At 40.8% G+C, this 22,710-nt stretch overlaps 1 protein-coding gene across 1 annotated transcript in view; it reads left to right on the top strand.

Annotated features, from left to right (window-relative positions):
* Positions 1-22,710, top strand: part of stk32c (serine/threonine kinase 32C) — a 103,766-nt gene that overhangs the window by 10,804 nt on the left and 70,252 nt on the right. The gene's annotated exons all lie outside the window — the stretch shown is intronic.

Raw genomic sequence — 22,710 nt, 5'->3', positions numbered from 1 at the left:
TATATTCTGTGGAGATGTGTGTGAAAGTGTGCCGTGAAAGGAGGTGCACATGCTTTTTTAAATCAACCATAAATAACTGAGCAGTTTCATGAGCTCTCTCCAGTGAGTCTCTCATGCTCTGGTTGAATGCCGGCTCCACTGTAGCTGAAATGTAGCTGGTAGTCCTCGTGCTCTTCATCTTTGGTAAGCTGGGCGAGGCGGTACTCCTCACCTCCTGCTGCAGGGTCTGCTTAGAGTGTCTCTCCAGCCAGCTGAACATCATCGCTATAAATAAGATAAGATAAGATAACCTTTATTAGTCCCACACGTGGGAAATTTGTTTTGTCACAGCAGGAAGTGGACAGTGCAAAAGTTATGAGGCAAAAATTAGAATACAATAAGAATAAATACAGTACACAACTGTACAGAATAGAATAAAATAAAATACTATATACAGTAGAATAAAATAAAATAAATATACAATAAGATAAAAATAGAATACAAATACAAATACTATATACAACTGAGTAAAAATACAACGATGACAGAAAGGATTATTGCACTTAGTATTATTGCATATGTATGGATGTGTGTGTTTGTTCAGTTAAAGTCTTTGTTGTGGAGTCTGACAGCAGTGGGGAGGAAAGACCTGCGAAATCTCTCCGTCCCACACCGTGGGTGCCGCAGTCTCCCACTGAAGGAGCTGCTCAGTGCTGTCACAGTCTGCTGCATGGGGTGGGAGATGTTGTCCAACAGGGATGACAGCTTAGCCGCCGTTCTCCTGTCACTCACCACCTCCACTGGGTCCAGAGGGCATCCTAGAACAGAGCTGGCCCTTCGGATCACCCTGTTCAGTCTCTTCCTGTCCCCAGCAGAGATGCTGCCGCCCCAGCAGACCACGCCATAAAAGATAGCAGAAGCCACAACAGAGTCATAGAATTTCTTCAGGAGTGGGCCCTCCACTCCAAACGACCTGAGTCTCCGCAGCAGGTACAGCCTGCTCTGCCCTTTCCTGAGTTATGAGTCCAGTCCAGTCTATTGTTCAGATGAACACCAAGGTACCTTGAACACCAAATAGCCCGAGACAGTGGAGTCTCTCAGATCCTGGTGAATGTTTGGGACTAACTGGTTTAACAGCTACTGAACTTTCAAAATGGGATGTAATAAGATGTAAACAGATTGCTGAAAGTTGTTTTGGAGAGATGAAAACATAAAGTACTCAAAGGAGTTGTTAAATATATTTAGGTACCCAATAATACCCAAATCCACAGCAGATGGCTGCAGGTTGTTTCTGCTCAAGGTTTCTTCCTGTTAAAGGGGATTTTTTCTTTCCCACTCTCTCAGTGTTTTTGCACACAGGGGGTGGTCTGATTGTCGGGGTTTTCTCTCTATTATTTTAGGGTATTTATTTATAATATAAAGCACCTTGAGATGACTATTGTTGTGTTTTGACACTATATAAATAAAATTGAACTGAATTGAATTAATATAACTGGGCGGCTTGGCTAAGTAAAGTCTGCATGTGGAAAAAACTGCAACACCTCAAGCATTAAAATCGCAGCTTTAGATTTAGCCAAGACGTAGACATTCACACAAACATGCTGGTGTTATATATTTTTTGTATTGTTTACTGGATTTAAAAAAAATGTGTCAGTTATTCAGAATCCAAATATGACAGTTTGAAGCCATTGTTTATCAGAAAAACAAAGACTTTAAGTAGAATAAGCTACTTTTGGCTGAATCCTTATTCACAATTGTCACCACAGCAGATAACTCCACATATTTGATTTGGCAGGTTTTTACTAGAGATATTTTTGTATTAGGTGAATGCGTTACCCACTACACCATGGGAATATTAAAGATTTTAAGTCAATTAATGAAGCAAATCAGATTGAAACAATAATAGCTGAATGAACCAACAGCATCTAGAATGGGTAATTGCTGTAAAAGTTGTTGAGTCAGTAGGAGCTGACAGCTGGCCAGGCTCTAGACAACGACTCAATTCACTCCCTCCAAGTCCTCGTGTGAACTGGGAGCATTCAACTAGTCTGAGTAGCTTTGAAAGAGGACACTTGTTGTGAATGCGCTACAGTACTCGGGGAAAAAGTGCAGAACTGGCAAATGCCTGTTTCAGTTCAGCGTCAGCACGGAGTTGGTGAACTTGTTATTTTCGCTCCGGAGCATCTACAAAGTCTTTAAACTGCGTTCGTGATTATGACTGCAGAACATGCTGTTAATTGTGTTGTCTGTTTGTGGTGGTGTTATATTGTTGTATCCGTTTGATCATTCATGTAAAGCCACAGGCAAATTTCCACTTCTGTGGACACTGAACTTTTTTTGATGCGTGTGTGTGTGTGTGTGTGTGTGTGTGTGTGTGTGTGTGTGTGTGTGTGTGTGTGTGTGTGCACGTGCACGCTCGCACGTCTGTAGCTTCTTTTTCCATCAAGGATAAATGCACGAGGCACTGAAAGCAGATTTGGTTTAGGATAAAGATAGATGCAGGGAGGGATGGCTGATTATTTGCGCTGAATACTGAGGCGCTCACTTTGTTTCATCTCTGTTGCAGACTCTCAATTTCTCTCACTGTCTTTTTATTCCACTCAACTTCATGGCTGCCTGCAGCTACTGGCCTCTTGCCACAGTGGCAGTCCACTGTAATTGGCCTCAGCAGTAAGTTACGCAAGATGTGGGAAGACTGTCCTGGTCATATTGCAGTGTCTTCTGACTGCTGAGCACGGACATTGTTCAGCATGTAGTATTCAGACTGAATTAATCTCTTGGCTGGCCATCATTAAATGCATACATCAGTTTATTTCCAAACTACTACTATGTATTCACAAGGAAACGTGGAATGAAGGGATCACACAGGTGCCAACATAACTCATTGTAGCATTTATTTAAAAACAAAAACAAAAAAAAAATCCTGAGAGACTGATGCCATCTAACATAAGTTTACTTATCAACAATCGCCTTGCTCTTATTTTGAAAGTCCAGTCGCGGCTGACTAGCTTTTCACTGTTTTTCCTTGCTGTGGCTGTCCTGCATCTCATTTAGCTGCCCCTCCAGTGAATGTCTTGTCCCAGGCTTAGATGGACTCAAACTCCAGCATCTTGGATTGCAGTTGGATGGTTAATCTAATCAGAACTCACTGAGGCTGCAGAGCAGAGCGAGCATTACCATCAGCAGTCTGCAAGACTCTGTTGCAAGAGCCTCACAGCTCTGCTATGTATTTGTCACAAACTAGCTGTACTTGCAGTGTTTAACAAATTCATCACACCACCACCTTGTGTAAGGGTTTATGCCACAGCTGCCTAAAATTAACACTACTGGTAATTCCCAAAATAATTTTTTATGTATCTGTAATGGTTAATCCAGCAGAGAGTGCAAGCTGTAAAAATATAAAACTGCTGTTATCCACAAATTCCTGAACAAAAATTTAGGTTTAGTGGTCGAATGTTACGCTTGATTAATTTCTTGAAGCTGATCTCTAAAAATTAGTCGAGTGTATTCAGGAACCACAGCAGCTCAGCTACAAAGTGTCAGACCATGTAAAGGTACAGAGCACTGATGGTAAGTCGCCAGCTCTCTCTCTGAATTAATAATTGCCTATTACTAAACCCGGCATTAACATCAGCATAATAACTGTGTTCCAGGGCCTTCATGGCATTCACGGCCGATGCAGGATGACTCTGTTCCAGAGTAAAGACACAGTTTGATGAGTTTGGTAAAGTAACTAAAACTAGAGATCGCAAGCCAAGTCTACATCATCGTCTGACCTCGTAAATGCTATCTGGATGAATGGACAAAAATTCCCACAAACGCACTCGGGAATCTTGTATAAAGACTTTCCAAGAAGAGTGAGAGCTGCTATTGCAATGGGGAACCAGCTCCATATTGATAACTGTGGATTTAGGATGGGATGTCATAAAAGCTTCTGTGGGTGTAATGTACACACGGCCCAGTATTTTGTCCATTAAGTGTAGAAAAAAATGACCAATTTAGACCACATTTATTGCCATTACGTGATTATATTATTACACTATATGAATAGAATCTGTCACATTAAGATGTGGTTATATATATATATACGGTCACGGTTCGATATTTTTTCGATACAAAAAAAAATGTTCATGCCTTTTTAATTTGTCATTTATTAAAATTATAAATATATATTTTAACTCAAAAGTACAGTTTTTAAATTTAACCCTAACCCTTGTGCGCGTTTTTTATTTTGACAGTGAATGCACTTATGTGCAGCCCTGGTTATTTAGCTCATCATATTGCAGCCACAGAAATTCTTTTGTCCATGAAACCATAAAGCTGCACTTTCTTTTTGCCTCATAGTCTGATTTGTCATAACTTCTCCGTTTTGTGGTAAGCTTTTCTTTGGCTGTCACTTCTTCACCCTGACCTGTCTTATTTGGCTCAGCAGAACTAAAATATATATTCTGCTGCTTTTACACAGGCACTCACATAAGCTCAGCGATTCTCTGCGCGATCAACCTCTCACATGTTTAAGCTTGCTGCGGGAGATTTCACTTGTCATGTTTGCATAGTAAGCTAACAATTAATAAGACGATGTCAGAGGAATTGGTGCACAAATTATCATCACTCACAGATCGGTGCTGTCGCTCTCTATACACAGTTCGCACGATTGCAAAGTGAAAGCAAAAAAACAAGCGCAAATTCAAACGCGATTTCAATATGTCACATATTGACAGTGGCTCACCGATGCCAATGACATAATTACCCAGCTACATTTCTGAAAGAATGCAAAATCATTGACATATATTTTTCCTTCCTACAATAGCCCGACGGGCAGGGAAGAGATAGATTTTGGTAACCCGACTGAAAAAATCGCTAGCCCCAGGACGTCGGGCTAGCGATATTGCAAGCCCTGTATCTGATTGAGGAATCACTCATCTTTGGAAAAGAGAGTTTATTACAGAGAAATGTCTCTTTCCAAAATAAAAGCTATACTATCCGCTTCTTCTGGGCTATATTCTCAGCAGCATAAGGAGAATCATGTGCTAACAGCTGTCTAAATGACTCGGCTAAAGTTAGTAGCATGCTTGTTGTTTTTGTCTTTGCACTAGGATGATGTCGGCGTAAATGTGCAGTCATATTCGTTGTGTTCCCACTAGTGCTTTCAGGTTAATCTCGTTGAAATGACCTTAACGCCACAACACGGCAAATCTCCGTTAACGAGCTACCGCCGATCGCCCCGTGCATGGGGCTAGACGGCCAACACGTTAACGAGCTAACTGCGCTAACACACTAGTTCCCACCCATGTAATTGAGCATTGCGTGGCACATCCAACATACTGTTTTACTTTAGTCCATGACTCGCTTACCTTCAGGGTCATACGTCACATGAAAACCAAAATAATTCCAAACGCCAGATCTGAATGAGGGTGAGAGAGGTCCATGTTGCAAAGAGAGCTTAACTTCTGTCTTGCTAGCTTGCCCTGCGCTCTTCCTTCTGACTATGCTGTCTGTGTTGAGCGCTCAGTGGATCTGCGCTCGACAGTGCAGCCTAGGCGGAGTAGTCGAACGCAGATATACTGAGCGCTCAACACAGACAGCATCTTCAGAAGGAAAGTTGATAAAATAAATTACAAATGTTGTATTGTTCGATACATATGCGTACCGAACCGAAAGCACTGTATCGAACGGTTCAATATCGATACGAATATCGTTGCACCCCTAATATAAATATATATATATATATATATATATATATATATATATATATATATATATATATATATATATATATATATATATATATATAAAACACCCAGCACGCCCCTGCGGGCGGTTTATCCTTCAAGCTCGGGTCCTCTACCAGAGGCCTGGGAGCTTGAGGGTCCTGCGCAGTATCTTAGCTGTTCCCAGGACTGCGCTCTTCTGGACAGAGATCTCCGATGTTATTCCCGGGATCTGCTGGAGCCACTCGCCTAGCTTGGGAGTCACCGCACCTAGTGCTCCGATTACCACGGGGACCACCGTTACCTTCACCCTCCACATCCTCTCGAGCTCTTCTCTGAGCCCTTGGTATTTCTCCAGCTTCTCGTGTTCCTTCTTCCTGATATTGCTGTCATTCGGAACCGCTACATCGATCACTACGGCCGTCTTCTTCTGTTTGTCTACCACCACTATGTCCGGTTGGTTAGCCACCACCATTTTGTCCGTCTGTATCTGGAAGTCCCACAGGATCTTAGCTCAGTCATTCTCCACCACCCTTGGGGGCATCTCCCATTTTGACCTCGGGACTTCCAGTTTATACTCTGCACAGATGTTCCTGTACACTATGCCGGCCACTTGGTTATGGCGTTCCATGTATGCCTTGCCTGCTAGCATCTTGCACCCTGCTGTTATGTGCTGGATTGTCTCTGGGGCATCTTTACACAGCCTGCACCTGGGGTCTTGCCTGGTGCGATAGACCCCAGCCTCTATGGATCTTGTACTCAGAGCTTGTTCTTGTGCTGCCATGATATATATATATATATATTTTTTTTTTTGATTGTTTGTTTTCTGTGTTTTTTAGTTGCAGTTGCATAGCTGGCTCCACTTATGTTAACAACGACGGACTGCTTGTGCGTGTCACATCTAACAGTGTTTTTACGTGCGGCTGTCTGCACCTGATGTTCGCGTTGACAGCTCTCAGTCGACCTTTTTCGCAGCGTTTTGACTCGTCATAGTAGGAAAATTGCTGGTGTTACTAATACCTTTAGCAGTAGCTTTGGCGTCTTTAATCGTCTCGCCAGGCCGGGACGCTGTTAACAATGAGCCGGCATGAACGATATCTGGACTTCAGCTCTCATTTATTGACACTTGCACTTTTCCCAAAGTAGGCTCCACCAAGAAGGATTTCTAAGCTCATACTGTAACGTTACATGTCACCTTTTCCCAGACGGTTGCTTTTTCATTAAAGATGAGACCTCTTTGCTGGAGACGGGCTCATAAAAGCAGCCTTGTTTTGTCCCTTGCTCTGGTCTTATGTAATCTTGTTTGCTTCAGGTGATGCGCAGGCGATGACAGTTGTAGCAGCCCGGTTGCCTGAGCCAAGGAGTCATCAAAGAGATGAGCTCAGCTTGATGCTGAGGTGGCAACAGGGGGAATAAAGGTCTCTCTTCCTTGTCGAGGTGTGTGTATGTGTCTGTGCGGGGAGGACGGATTAGGACAAGAGGAATGCAACGGGCTGTCAAAGCGGCTGACAGTTTTGTCTTTTCGTTCTGTTTTTCTTCTCTGTCTTTTTAAACACTGAATTTGCTCTTTCCCGACCTGTACAAGGAGAGCGAGTACACAGAGCTGTGTTGTTGACCCCGAAGTCGCTCTTCTTTGTCACAGGGAGATGAAAGACGAGAATTGATAAAAGGAGCATGTAATAAAGTCAAGAAAGTGTTACCTCTGGGCACCCTTGCAGGAGTCTGTGGAGTTCAATATTTGACTTCAGCTCAATATTCAGCTCATTCCCACCGCTTCGATTGCTGTGCTAAATTCATGAAAGACGGGACAGAAACGGGACTCTCCCGCCCAATTCTGGGGGAAACCTTATTGAAACTCTAAGTACATTTCCACGGTGCCCTTGCTCATGCAACCGCACACCAAATCGCAAATCACAAAGTCGCCTGACAGACTGACTGATGTAAACTCTCTGTAGTTTGTAATCCCATTATTTAATTCATTACTTAGACAGTGTGTGTGTGTGTGTGTGCTATATTTGACTGTGTCTGTTGTGAGGCATCTGTGCAGTGACTAAGTTCCAGCATACTGTTTAGCAGCCAGCTCAAATGTTATTGCCCATGGAAACCAATTAAAACCAGTTTTCCGATAATCTGAGCATTGTTTCTATGTCAGGTGTATGTCAGGTGTATGTCCATTGTTTTAAGGAGGAAAAGTGGTTGGATGTGTGCAAAAAAACTCTTAAAGTGTGTACGTGTTTTCCTTTTTGTTAAGTACTTTAAAAAACTCCCAACAACAACAGCAGGGGGTTGCCGACTGTTCATGAAGTGCCTCCATTACTGTTGCTGTGCTTGTAAAGCTTTTCATTCTGTTGAGGCACAAATGCAGTTTGCAAGAATCACCGTGGAAGATTTAACACTTAAAACTCAATGGCTCCTTGATTTTTAGGAAGAGGTAGATATTTTCCAGTTTTCCAATTTTTTTGTTTTAGCTGTAACTATTGGAACTAAGACAGGATCTCATTCTTGTTTTCTTTGAAGGATTTCCACTTGGAGCTTTTTGATGGCTGTAGCTATCTTTGACTTTGCATGCTACTCCTGTTTGTACAGTGGATCTGTTCTCACAGCAACACATACCCCCTCCAGCTCGGATGCTTGGTAGTTGGTAGCAAAAAGCTTTATTGTTTTGGTAGTTTAATGATGGCTGGTAAGGATTTTAGCAGAATTCATACTTATAGTACCTTTCAATTTCTTTGTCATTACAGTAGGCAGCATATGTCCTCAGTAGACCTGTGAAAAAACTGATAACCTTACTTAAATACTCATTTGCAACACTACTGATGCCGACATTGTCGCCTCCTCCAGATGACACACAACTTCAAACATTAGTGCTGCAGACAGACAGGAGCACAGCTCCTGCCCTTCACCAGTAGCTGAACTCGTGACCAGTAGCACCAACTTGGCAAAGCATCTTAAATACTTTTGTGAGATCAGTAAAGCTCATCTTTCAGTGACTTGAAATATTTTTGATTAAAGCCGTTTTTGAAAGGCTTTTTTAAAAAGCTCCATATGAAGTTCAAAAGCACAGACGCAGCCTGTTTCACGGTAGAAATGTCAGTGCCAGTGGCATTCATTTCATCTTGGCCTAAGATGATATCATTTAACATTTTTTGACAAAACGATTACCATATTAATTTTCACAATTCAGTTCTATCATGCAGAGGTTGCTGCTGTGACTTTTGTGCTCACTGTTAATGTTTCCATTTCAAGCTCTCATCTGTTAGCTTTGACCATAGTTTCCTATTTTGGCCATGATTACAACGGTGATCAGCTCTACTAACAACAGCACTTGGAAACAACAAGCTTACCATCTTGTTGTTTTTTTTTTTTTTTTATATCATCATCATCATCATCATCATGAAGAGCAGAAAATAACATAAAATCAGACCTCCAACATTACCCGTTACCTCAACGATCACCTTTTATCAGCCTTGTGGACACATGAGTATCAGAGTGCAGAAAAAAAGCATGAACTGTGGTAAAATTGCCGTTTCCTGGCTTGGTTTCAGAATTTATAACCCCTGCTCATCAATAGGTCAGCAGATATTTGTTATAGCAGAGAATAACTTTCCATCAGTTATTCTGCTACACACCATACAAATACCTAAAAATCTAAATCCACATTAGTGCAGTTAAGCTTCTGAATCTTCTTTAAGCATCACACTACATTTTCACTGTCTGTCCTAAGTGTACAAGGAGTAATACGTCACACTAAGTCCAGTTCAGCAGATGTCCCAGCCTCAGGCGCACACAGTCCTCACGGCAGTAAGCTTTTTTTGACATCCACAGACCCAGCAGGAACCCTGGGCTTGCACATCTCAGAAAAACATAGCATTTCTTCCTGTAATAATTGAAATAACCATTTAAAAACGGCATTTTCTGTTTCCTCAGGTTATCATTCTATAATATCAGAATGCTTTGATGATATCCAACATTTCAGTGTGAGAAATATGCAAAAGGAAAATCAGAACATCAGAAATCACATTTTGTTGTGGAAATGTCATCATGTGTCCTCATTAATGACATTGTAGCTCATAGTAATGAAACAAATAAAAGTACCTTATTATATAATAATAATAAGAATATTATTGAAAAGCACCCCAGTACTGATATTCCAGAGAGTGAAAACAACTTAGCAGACATGTACACTTTGGAAAAGGATGTTTCCTAAGTGGTAAAAACTATGAAAATGTGCCTAAGGCCATTAACAATACAGAGTTGTACGAAAATGCAGAAAATAATAGATTGAACACAGGTTCAGTGAGAATACACACAGCTGGGAATCTACTGAAATCCACTGTATAATCTTTATTCCACAGTTTGAGCTTCGCTTTCACTGATGTCTTATATGAGACTTAAGATTTTAACAGGAAGAAACCTCAGACAGAACCAGGCTCTGGGAGGGGCAGCCAAGTGCCGAGAAGGGTTTGAGGGCAGGAGGACAGGACAAAAGGAATCAAGGAGCTGTATGGATCAGCTCTCTGGAACGAATTAATTTGGTTTCGTGATGTTTAAAGATGTGTTTACTGTGCATGGTGAATTTGAGTTTCATAGTTGTGAAGTAAATTTAGAAATGACAATGAAACATTTGAAGTTTGTCTGCATGCATCAAAAAAAAATATTCACAAATGCCAGTGAAACACTTTCACTTGAGTCCTTTATTTCTGATATGCAATTAATTAAATTTCAATTTCAGTTACAATTTTGGCCTCCAGTAGTTGTTAAACCAGGATATTTAAGATCTGATGATTGTGCTGTGTTCTGTCTTGTAATCGCTGACTCGTTTTGCCTTCTGGCACGTTCCTTTTCATTACGTTTGCATCTCCATAAAAGCTCACTTTTTTCCAGACTGTGGTGCATTTAGTTCAGTTCACATTTATTTATTTGTTTGCTTTTTTCATTTTGGATGGTAATTCAAATTCAAAGAAATCTGCTTAAATAAAAAAGACCATTTGTTTTTGTCTTCAAATTGAATGAATCCATTATTTTGTTCAGTGTGTGTGAAAAATTATTTTACTTAATGTGAAATAATTGATTAGGGAGAGCTGCTTAAGCCAGTTTGCTTCATAGGTCAGCTTGTAGCTGTGATTAGTGGAAGCACACCAAACGGGCCAGTTACTGGCCTGTCAGCTCGCCTAAAATAACCCTTTTTACTGGGGCCATCATGCCATTGCTTATTTCAAACCCTAGATATCTAAAAACATAAACCATCTGCTAAACTCTTAGCAGGAAGTGTTTGTGGTACAGAGGACACAACTGCTGAAGACAGACACCAGCGTTAGAATTCAGTCCTGTCTGTGGCTGGGTTTCGACACCAAAAGCACTTTGATTAAGGTTTGGAAAGATCCTTGTTTTGGTGAAACCTGAAAGCCATTGGTGCTCAAGAAAATAGGGTTTTTCTGTGTATTAAAGATGAATACAACTTTAAAAGCCAAATACAGGGAGTGCAGAATTATTAGGCAAGTTGTATTTTTGAGGAATAATTTTATTATTGAACAACAACCATGTTCTCAATGAACCCAAAAAACTCATTAATATCAAAGCTGAATGTTTTTGGAAGTAGTTTTTAGTTTTAGCTATTTTAGGGGGATATCTGTGTGTGCAGGTGACTATTACTGTGCATAATTATTAGGCAACTTAACAAAAAACAAATATATACCCATTTCAATTATTTATTTTTACCAGTGAAACCAATATAACATCTCCACATTCACAAATATACATTTCTGACATTCAAAAACAAAACAAAAACAAATCAGCGACCAATATAGCCACCTTTCTTTGCAAGGACACTCAAAAGCCTGCCATCCATGGATTCTGTCAGTGTTTTGATCTGTTCACCATCAACATTGCGTGCAGCAGCAACCACAGCCTCCCAGACACTGTTCAGAGAGGTGTACTGTTTTCCCTCCTTGTAAATCTCACATTTGATGATGGACCACAGGTTCTCAATGGGGTTCAGATCAGGTGAACAAGGAGGCCATGTCATTAGTTTTTCTTCTTTTATACCCTTTCTTGCAGCCACGCTGTGGAGTACTTGGACGTGTGTGATGGAGCATTGTCCTGCATGAAAATCATGTTTTTCTTGAAGGATGCAGACTTCTTCCTGTACCACTGCTTGAAGAAGGTGTCTTCCAGGAACTGGCAGTAGGACTGGGAGTTGAGCTTGACTCCATCCTCAACCCGAAAAGGCCCCACAAGCTCATCTTTGATGATACCAGCCCAAACCAGTACGCCACCTCCACCTTGCTGGCGTCTGAGTCGGACTGGAGCTCTCTGCCCTTTACCAATCCAGCCACGGGCCCATCCATCTGGCCCATCAAGACTCACTCTCATTTCATCAGTCCATAAAACCTTAGAAAAACCAGTCTTGAGATATTTCTTGGCCCAGTCTTGACGTTTCAGCTTGTGTGTCTTGTTCAGTGGTGGTCGTCTTTCAGCCTTTCTTACCTTGGCCATGTCTCTGAGTATTGCACACCTTGTGCTTTTGGGCACTCCAGTGATGTTGCAGCTCTGAAATATGGCCAAACTGGTGGCAAGTGGCATCTTGGCAGCTGCACGCTTGACTTTTCTCAGTTCATGGGCAGTTATTTTGCGCCTTGGTTTTTCCACACGCTTCTTGCGACCCTGTTGACTATTTTGAATGAAACGCTTGATTGTTCGATGATCACGCTTCAGAAGCTTTGCAATTTTGAGACTGCTGCATCCCTCTGCAAGATATCTCACTATTTTTGACTTTTCTGAGCCTGTCAAGTCCTTCTTTTGACCCATTTTGCCAAAGGAAAGGACGTTGCCTAATAATTATGCACACCTGATATAGGGTGTTGATGTCATTAGACCACACCCCTTCTCATTACAGAGATGCACATCACCTAATATGCTTAATTGGTAGTAGGCTTTCGAGCCTATACAGCTTGGAGTAAGACAACATGCATGAAGAGGATGATGTGGACAAAATACTCATTTGCCTAATAATGCTGCACTCCCTGTAATACTGCCACCACTACAATGAGATATTACAAGATTAGTACAACATAAAGGCTATTGTTAACAGAAGCATAAACCTCATCAATTCATTGTCAGCATGTTTTACAAAGTCTGTGAAGGCAACCTGTTTCTTACAGACTGAGTTTTTTAGGTAGCTGATTGAGATCAGAGGAAGTGACACCGTTTTTAATATCACTGACAAGGGACAGGATGGGCATGGTGGTTTGGTGTGCCTCTTTGTTGTCAAACCACCCAGAGTCACTCTTCTTCTTTGTGTTGCTGTTTTGGGATCAGTTGTGTTGGCAGAGAGTTTGTCACACTGCATGCATACACATAATACACTTACTGAGGGAAATTGGGGCAGAAAATCAAATCTTGTTTATGTCTCTAAAACCCAGGTTTACTTACATGCAGTTTGTCAGTAATCAGATTTCTGCCCAAGCCCAAGGGCTTTGGGTTTAATTATTTTGGACACTAAACATAATAATCTTCCCTTTCATCCAGCTGCACAAAGCAGTACTTTGCGTGTCTTAAGTCTGTCATGCCACGTGCTCTTATAAAAGCTCACTAAGAAACACTTTTACACAACACATGGCTGAAAATCAGGTTTCTCCTTCACTGATCCACATATTTAACCATTTTTCCCTTAATCTCTTATCCCTAATTAATAAGTTTCTCATTTACTAGTGCTTGTTTCCACACATGCAGATTTACCGATTTGCTATAGTGGCATCCAAAAACACACATCCCTTTTCTCATTCTCACCGAATTGTGACACTATTAAATCTGACACAGGCTCCTCCCTTCCAGCTGCCCCACATACCCCAGGGGGAGGATTTATGCAAACAAACCTGCTTCACTTCACAAATCAGAGGTTTGCATAAACAGCCACAGTGCTACTTACAGGTGTAGGCGTTTATTTGAAGTTAGAAAATCTGGTTTGGGCATCACCTGACTGTTGAACTGAATACACAGCTCTGTCCTATATACCTGTAAAGACTTACAGAAGTCAGGTGTATCTGGGGCAAAGCATGAAGTGTCGTGCCGCAACCTCAAATCAGAGCTGCTAAGGTGAAAAAAAAAAAACCCTAAAAACTGGGCCACAGTGTCCGTGTCCTTAAATACGGCGCTATGCATGTCACGAGTCACCTCAAGCACCGTTTGGCATTAGTTGGTCTGTGCTTGGCTGTTTCTTTTCTTTCTTTCCTTTATAAGATCTCATTGCCTTCTGTTGTTTCACTGTAAGTTATACTTATACGGGTTCTTTCTTTAAGTTAATACACGCAGGCAACATATGTCTGCATATTAAATAGTTCCTGAAATCACACCATCCCACTGAAGCACATACATTTATGTGTTAATGTGAGGACAGCTGGCATAGGAAGTGAACATGCGTTTTTCAGCCCTTTGCGTACTTTTCACCTTTCAGGGGTTAAAAGTAAAGAGTGTAGTTATCTTTTTTCCTACATCAGTACCTCTACCTTAAATATATCACACTGCTGGACAGTATAGAGCTCTATTTATAGTACATATCTCATTTTTTTTGTCCTTTATCTTAGAGGCTCTTTGTGACTGCTCTTCCTATCCCTCCACTACATTCCATTTCCCACTGTGCTTTAAATAGATCTCTAATGTATCCCTCTGCTAACAGTCGAAAGGTTAGTATGGCATTTTAACCCCAGAGCGCGGTCCATTTCTTCACCACAATGTGTCACGGCCCAGTGGTTTGTGAAACTAGGTCCCACTGAAAAAGCACGGAGATGGTGGTTGGGGTTGGCTGTTGAGACACGGCTCTTAATAGGGACTGGTTACAAGAAGCAGGGAGCAGCTGTCTACACACTGACTCACACATCAGCTTTTGTAAAGTGTTAACAATATAGTGGAAACTCTCTCAAAAGTGTAGGCAAGTTTAACATTTCCTGAAGTGTTATGTAAAAATACTAAGAAAAAAAGTTGTTGTTTTTTTAAAATAATGAAGTTGGTGTTAACATATCCAGATCAGTTACAAATAAGAGGAGAAAGTTGGCGATTTCTGTTGTGTCAACGATCCCTGGCCCTAAGGAGCCAATCAGCAGCCACACAGGCAAACGTGACCTAGTCATATTGCTCCTCTGACAATGTAACACTAGTTATAATGTCACTGCTGAGGTTCATATAGTAGAGGCTCATGACACTTTCATCTGTGAAATACCCTAAAATCTGTTGTAATCAGGGTGCTGCACTAAATCCACATTGTGCTTACTTTGGTTACTTGCTAGGTCACTAGATTTCTGCAGTGGCAGTTTGCATGGAAGATGCTGATTTGCCAGAAAACCTTCTCCAGCTTTGCCAATAAGTGTGTGACTCGAGCAACCTACTAGCAACTAAAGCAACTGTAGTGCAGCAACCCCAATGCGTAAAGACTAGTCAGTGGCCCTCCACTAACAAGTGCAGGTATAACATGTTACTATACTCTTCGGCAATCACAAAGTCCCAGGTTTATATTGTTAACCGGTAAGTGACAATGGGTTTTGTTTTACAGAGTAATGCAGAATTGATGTAGTAACTAGTGTAATGAATTACTTTCTAAACCGTGAACCACCGGTTGCTATCAAAAAGTGTGAATTCTGTGACTGGTGGTTACCATGGGGTCTCTGACGGTCTTTAGGCCTGCGTGAATGCGGCTTTAGCGATCATTTTCACTACTGCTGGTCTGAGGCGTAATTGTAAATTGCATATATAATTGGCATGGCATTTGTTCAGTGCTTTGGGAGAATCAGCTAGAGATATTAATAATACATGTCAGAACTACAACCTGCTGTGATTTTTATCCTAAATGAAGCATTTTAAACCTTTATTTGGGACTAAATCCCCTAACTATTGATTTGAATGGTTATTCTGAACATGTTGTTTTCATGTCTCACTGATTATTGTATGGGAACTTGTGATAAATAACTGCCTTAATGCATTGCTCCAGGGGCTGTTGGGTAGCAAGTCTTACTCTTAGGATTGTGATGCAAGAGAACCTTTGCTAAGAAATGCTGGTTTCCTTATTGCTCAGTCGCAATGCAAAGAATCCCAACCACAGTAACATTTTATGTCAGTCACTTAATAGAACCTGAATTATCTAGTTGTTGTTTTTTAAATGTCAAGGTTAAAACTGAGTGTTTTCATTATTAATCCATCTGCAAATTTCTGTAAAAATGCTTGTCCTTCATGGTTTTCAGAACTCAAAAAACTTCAGAAAATCCCAATAATGTCGTTTATAGAATAGTTTAAGCTTTAAAAGGCATCCAGCTGTAGAAGCAGTGGTTGTAGTTTTGCAGTAACTTCACTTTAAGCGGTTATACAGAGGCCTACCTGGTTTCATGATGACCTTTGAGGAGTCATGCAGGGCTTTTCAGTAAATCCATTTTCCTGTCACAGTAGAAAATTGACTCCATGCTGCAGGAGAACACTAACATTGACTTAAAGTGTAGACAATCTATATTTGTGGTCTGGCTCCAGATAATCATAATTATTGGATATAGATAGTAAACCTAACACAATGCCTTCCCTGTGTTTTATTAATGAGAGAAGACGAGATGAATGCACAACGTGCAGATTCTGGCCCAGGAGTTGTGAATCACACAGAATTAATTATGCCAATGCAGGGACTACATGATGTGCCACCACCGTAACGTAACAGACACACACACACACACACACACACACACACACACACACACACACACACACACACACACACACACACACACACACACACACAAAAGGCTTGATTGCCATGGTAACCTCAGAAGTTTTCACACGGTCCAGATGATGTTTCTTTGTGACAGTGCCGTGCATGCGAGAGTCCCCATGCTGCAGTGCAGAATTATCATCTGAAGTGTTCTCATCTTGCATCCTCTTCGTCTTGACTGCCTTAAGATGTATGATACAGCCTCCTGCAGGGAGTCCAAATTCACGTCTCCTTTTTCATTCGCTGCAGCATGGCTCTCGGTTTACAAAGATTTACTCGACATCTGTGCGAGTTCTTCATATCACATTCAAAGTATACTCTTGTAGATGCACCTTTGTATAAGAGAAGTAGCCTAAATGCTACAGTTGCATTATCACTGCATTGTCTTTGATAATAGAGCTGGATCTGTATCGGTACAGAACAGTGACCTAATTTGCTGGCTGCAGGTTAAATACAGTTTTCTGTCCTGTTCTGTAACCTGTAACTATTTGTAGCGATTGTTCCCTGCGTGGTTTGCTCAAGTTGTCCAAGATTTTATTACTTTGCTGTAATTAAAATTTTCTTTTTTAAAAACTATAATTTTTTTTCTCTCTGACTGTCCTTCACAGATTTGAGTAAATTTATTCTTCTTTCTTTTGATGGACTTTCTTTTGCGGTCATATTTAAATGACACTTCTGAGGCTACAGGCCAGAACCAGTACTTCCAACAAACAGTCCAACACTGGAGACTGTCTCCACCAACAAAACTTACTAGAGCGGCAGCTGATACCCACTAATACTACAAATAGCCCATAAATCTGTGGGAAACACTGATGTCACTTTCAAACTTTCCACAGTCAAAATCAATGGAGAAAAACTTGAATCACAGCATCCCTACTGGTAAACGGGATATTGATTGGACTGTTCTGCAAAAAGCAGGCTAGACAGAAACAATTTACCAGATTATTGTATTTTTCCCTCTTCAGAGGAAAATGTGAATAAGATGCGCAGGTTCTGGAGTAATTGCCTCATTCACGTGAAGGCAATCAAAGAAAGCAAAAAAAAAAAAGGAGAAGCAGAATGAACAGAAGTCTGGACACATCCAGGAGGTAGACGTGGTACACCAGATGTACGGACCAGTCTCTCCAGTCAGGGAGAAGAATGTAGGAGGTGAATAATGGTTGTAGAAGTAAGCGGGCATGTCTGCTTAGGGAGGGACACAGTAGTTCCTAGCAGCTGATAATGAAACACTTAGTGAAACTTTGGCAATTGACAGGCACATCCCTGACCTTTCCCTCCATTGATCTTCTTTAGCGTACCAGCTGGTCAATTCCATTTTAATTTGATGAGTAACCTTAGGAACTAGGTATGGTGTGTGAGTCACATGCTCTAGGAGTTGTTTTTGAATAGAGGTTCATCACATTAGCGAGGCGTGCATATGCACAGAGCTATAAAAAAAAAAAGCCTTAATGGCTGCATTCATTTTCTAGCAGTGTGACTCTTTTGTGTTGTCATAAAAGCTGTTCAGCAGATGAAGATCAGAAAAGCATGACAAATTAATGCACATGCGAGGAGACTCAAATGATAAGCAAACGCGGGCATTAAGTGCATGGTTGCACGGACACGCCCTCTGCATGTACCTCCATATCCTTGTCCAATTATCAGTTGAGACCCATGGCTAAAATTGTCACGCCTGTAAAGACAATGAGCTCCTTTGTGCTTGTGAATATTCATAAGGTGCTCTGTTTAGAGAGCCTCCAATTAGGCTGTATTAGCACTCCAGTGTACAAGGAGAAAATGATGATGATGGCTGCTCAGTGATGATAGTGATTTAAGTAAACAGATTCATCAAATGTGGCCTTCAGCAGGCTGCGGATGCACTTCCCTGTCGTGTCAGTTTGAAATTGAAGGAGGCGATCACTTGCTTTTTGTGTCAGTAGTTTTAGAGTAAACTTTTGCTGCATACAAGTCTCCTAAGTAAACAGGAAAACACCGAGCTTTAAGGAGCTCCTTTCAGAGGCGGTAGTCTCATCTGTATAAACAAGTAATGTATCTGTGACCCATATTTCTCACAGACTACCAAATACGCTTCAAGTTGTGCAAAGGCGTCTTTTGAGCACGGTCTAATAACTGGAACTCCTTGAAATGAATCGCGCAGCAAACTTTAACGATCGCCCTTTCACAACATGCAGCTTTTCCTCTGCTGTTCAAAAGAGTCCCATCCATCAATAAAGATCAAAGAAAATCAGTGGAAGATCAAGATCGCTCGAGAAATCCTGGATTCAAAATGTGCTGAAATTGTGTAGTACAGTCTTCTCCTGTGGCCTCTCAATTCCATTCAATTTGATGCTCAATATCAAAGAGTGTAGGGTTGTCCCAGCAGCAGCTTCTACTACTACAGACCGTGAAATATGGCTTACTACTGCCATAAAATATTCAGTAATCATGTGGGAGAAGAAGCTGCTGTGAAGCAAGCAGGTCTTACTTGGTTGCGCTGTGTAGTGTCACATGCACAGCGAAGAGTCACATGCACTCACACTCTGATTCTTCTACCACAATGACAAGTCGCACAAAGCACGTAGCCCTCATCATCCAACAGTGCGTGCTGCAGATGCAATAAACCTGGCATATTGGTTCTGTGCACTGTCTATGCAAATGGAAACCTGTCTGCAAAGCGCTGAGAAATGGCTTGTACATGCACTGATAACATAGCACAGAGCAGACAGCATAGGATTGGATTAGGAGCAGAAGCATATTCTCAAAAGACGTAACAGGAAGGGATCGATGCTAGGAGGTTTTTTGATCCCACTCCAATGGGCTCGTCCACACAGCGTGCATTCACTCAGTGTGATTTGATGGCTGGGTCGTACTCTAAATGCGCTCTGCATTAACATTTCAGGGTTCACTTTCTGCAGCGAGCTGCTTTACATCCTAAAAGGGACTCGGCCGTACCTTGATATTTGTTCATTATTACAGATATTTCACAACTCATTTTCCCATTTTGATTTATGCGTTTGCACGAACCCAGGGGCAACTGCAAACTTTTCATCGGTGTATTGCATTATTAAACAGAGAGCATGTCTGGTACATCGGCACGCAAACTGGGCAGTCATTTATCACAACGTGAATCACCTCTATGAGGTTTCCTGCTTGATTACAAACACAATGGTATCCTAAATGAGAAATTGGTATTAAATCCTGGTGAGAGCATTCCTCAACACTATGTAATGTGGGATGTTTAAAAGGCTTTTAATGAACAACATTCCCAATCCTAAGAGTTTGTGAGCAACAATTGGCAACAAAACGCCCACAAAAACAGGCAACTACCCAACTCCGACCCCAACCCTAGTTGTCCTAAATAACTAATAAGTAGTAGTTTAGAAAGGGAATGATGCCTCCTGATACAGATTCTAAATGACTGACTCTTAGTGAGATCTAGTATTACCAGCTCAGCATCTTTGCATTAAGTGGCGGTACATAGACGAGTCTAGAGTTGGATAGTCTTCTCCACAGTTTTATCGTGAAACTATAGTAAGGCTAATTCAATTAAATTTGAATCTGATAATATTTGATAGCAGCGATTCGATGAATTAATGGGCAAACGTTCTGAAAAGCTTGATCGCCAGGCTGTTGGCGATCACTCTGACCATTGTAAATCCCTGAGATCTTCCTTCATTGGTGTTCATATATTCAAGTTTTACTGATATCAGCAATATTATGTTGCATCCCCATTAGTGTAGTGCTTCGCCTCCTTCACAGTTCTACCCCAGCTGGATCCATGATAGTCGAACAGTATCACAGTCCAGTTTATTGATTATGTGATAATTCTCCTCCACTTTGGTATATCCTCTTTGGGGAAGTCGTGGTGAAATCTGAGGCCTCATAGTAGAAGATGAGATCTCGTGTTTATATGTGCAGATGAATGTACTGTATCTACTCAAGGAATGCAGTAGTTGTGAAATTGTAGTGGATACTGATACAGATTTTTAAAATACCCATTTTGACCAAAGTTGATACCAATGTTTTTTTTCTTTCTTTTTAAAAAACATTTATTCCCTGTACGGAGCAGGGGGAAAAGGTCTGAACAGTCTTTTAAAAAGTAAAAATTTACAACTTCAATTCCAGAAAAGTTCTGATGCTTTGTAAAATGCACTATGAGAGTTACAAATTCACAATGAAACCTAAAAAACACGTGAAATCTTTAAGCAGACAAAATCTAGCAATTTAAGAAAAAAAAAAAAATGATTTGATGGCACTAACAAAAAAAAACAAACCAAAAAGTTAGGGCCTTCCCTGACCTGTTGCTCTAAAACCTGTAGATATTGTTCAGCACTGATGGTGCAAGCTGTCAGTTCCTTAGGCATTAATAGGCATGTCCACACCAACCGAGATGTAGGCTTTTGAACTGAGTGCTGATAACAAACTGGATGGTCCCTCTTCTCTTTAGCCTAGAATGACCTCATTGTTTTGTTAAAATGATACATTGTCTCAGTTTAAACATTTGATAGGTCTTCTATGTTCTACCTTCACAATTCATTGCGTTCAACTTTTATTTACATTTTTACCAGAGTCTCAACTTTTTGGGGCTACTGGGGTTATATTGAACACCATCCAAGACACAAATGATGGGACACACAAACCCTAACAGTCCTCTCAGTGGTTGTACCTTGAGCCTAACTGGTGTTTAGTTATTCTCTCCACTATCTAATAGTGCTTCTCAGAAGAAAGCTTGGGGTGTAAGGTTAGAGGAGATAATCATTTCTTCAACATTTTCATAATTACAGACATGAAACAAAAGGAATTTTTGACTAAAGTATGGGAGGTCTTCCCATTCTTAACATTTTAAATACACTTCTATGCCAGGATGAAACTACGACGCCGTAAACCAGCCCAGCTAATGTTTCTCAAGTAGACGATATTTCATAAATAACGCAAACTTGCGTCCCTCGTGATAAACAGCCCCCAGCATCTGTTTATACTTGATTCTGTCAAACCTCTCTTATCTGTGGTTACTTACATATGAGTGGAACTCATAATTCATCACTCTGGATCGATTGCCACCACTCCTTCTCTCAACAACTTTTTTTTTCTTTCTTTCTTTCATGCAGGGAGCAGCAGCTGTGATGGTGAATAAATAAAGTATATAATAAAATAATAAATAAAGAATAATGAACCTCTGTCAAGATTACATTATCTCAGGGTTTATAATTAATGTCCAGATATGACTATAAAACCTTTGTGCTGCACATTAAAGTCATATTAGCTCTTATATATTACTGAAATGTTTGCATGCCTCAGCATATTCCTCCTCCTCTCCTGTGTTAAATACAAACTATGCATTTAACTGAGCTTCAGTTTGCTTTGGATTTTCCTTTAATAAAACCCTAGTTAAAGAAAATGGCTTTGAAAGTTGTCTCTCTAACTCATTATCTCCTGGTGTGTTATTAGCAAGGTTAATGATCGAATTGCATAATGTATTTTTCATCATGGTCAGGAAGGTGCCCTCCTCGTTTTCACCTTTTTCACCTTCCCTGTTTTTGCTTTAATCATCCTCTGTGTTACAGTTGATTCTATTGAGTGCAACCATCATAGAAACAAGTGGAGTTTTTCATGAGCTCCCCGAGCTACTACCATCAAGGTTATTGGATTTTATTTTTGTTCATTTTTGTTTTGAAGTTGCTCCCGAGCAACAAAGGTGCGAGAACAGATCCACGCTCCGTGTTGCAGAGTAGTAAGCGATACAGCGTTTCTCTGAATGTCATCAGTAGTGACGGAAAGGCAAAGACACGCTGACGGACGATTAGATGGTGTTTGTGGACTGAGATGAGCTATATGGAGCAGCTCTGGTTCTGGAGGCTGAAATCATATTCATTTTCTCCTTATATAGCTTGAGGTGATGGAGCACTTTCACAGCTCGGGCTAAGATGAAAACAAGCAAAGAAAACGGCGTTAGAAAATGTCTGCTTCAAGCTTAGATGCATTAAAGCATAAGAGTCAGGGTGCATTTGCCAAAAACATCCATTAGCAGAGTTTAGAGTTATATTAGGTGCACCGCTAACAGGTGGTGGAAGCTGGGTTTAACTGTGACATTAAACTCAAAATCTGCATCTTAAAGTGCTTCTATAATGCTGCTTCTTATTTTCTGTCATAGATGCAGTTAGGTCCATAAGTATTTGGACAGTGACGCGTTTTTGGTATTTTGCCTCCGTACGTACCGACAGTGAATTTGAGATCAAACAATTAGGATGTGATTGACGTGCAGGCTTTCAGCTTTAACTCCAGGGATTTAACAAAAGTGCT

Source organism: Rhamphochromis sp. 'chilingali' (genome assembly GCF_963969265.1).
Source record: "Rhamphochromis sp. 'chilingali' genome assembly, chromosome: 20".
NCBI classification, from domain to species: domain Eukaryota; kingdom Metazoa; phylum Chordata; class Actinopteri; order Cichliformes; family Cichlidae; genus Rhamphochromis; species Rhamphochromis sp. 'chilingali'.
Note: the sequence above shows the minus strand (reverse complement) of the source record. Positions and strands in the feature narration are given on the sequence as shown.